Source organism: Medicago truncatula, chromosome 8 (assembly GCF_003473485.1).
Source record: "Medicago truncatula cultivar Jemalong A17 chromosome 8, MtrunA17r5.0-ANR, whole genome shotgun sequence".
Taxonomy (NCBI): domain Eukaryota; kingdom Viridiplantae; phylum Streptophyta; class Magnoliopsida; order Fabales; family Fabaceae; genus Medicago; species Medicago truncatula.
In genome coordinates, this window is record NC_053049.1 from 42,216,812 (window position 1) to 42,217,291 (window position 480).

Below are 480 nucleotides of genomic sequence, written 5' to 3' on the forward strand. Positions count from 1 at the left end.
CATAAGAATCACTTGAAACCGAGTGTATCCAAACATAATCAATTCACATCCAACTTACTTTTAACCAAAATCAATTCTCTCAAACTCAATTCTATCAAAATAAATTCTCACCACCGCCAAACCAAACACACACTAACGGAAAAGTGTGAGAATGACTTATTCCAAATGCTAACCAAGTTGCCATAACAACTTTTGTTAAGATGACTGACTATCATGTTCTATAAAAAAGATGACTATCATGTATTCTTTCACATTGGATTCATTGACTCGAGCTTTTCAAAGACTTTATTAAATATACGATCAAGTCAATTTGTTTATAATATTTTAGGAATGCTTAAATACATGTAAACATCACAATTAATAGAAAAATACAACTTAATTATAAGAAATTGATGGATTATGTTAAATTATACCATGTATGGACATTCTCTTCAAATAAACTTAGAAGGTAGAAAACGCGTTGAACCTCTATCCCATAAT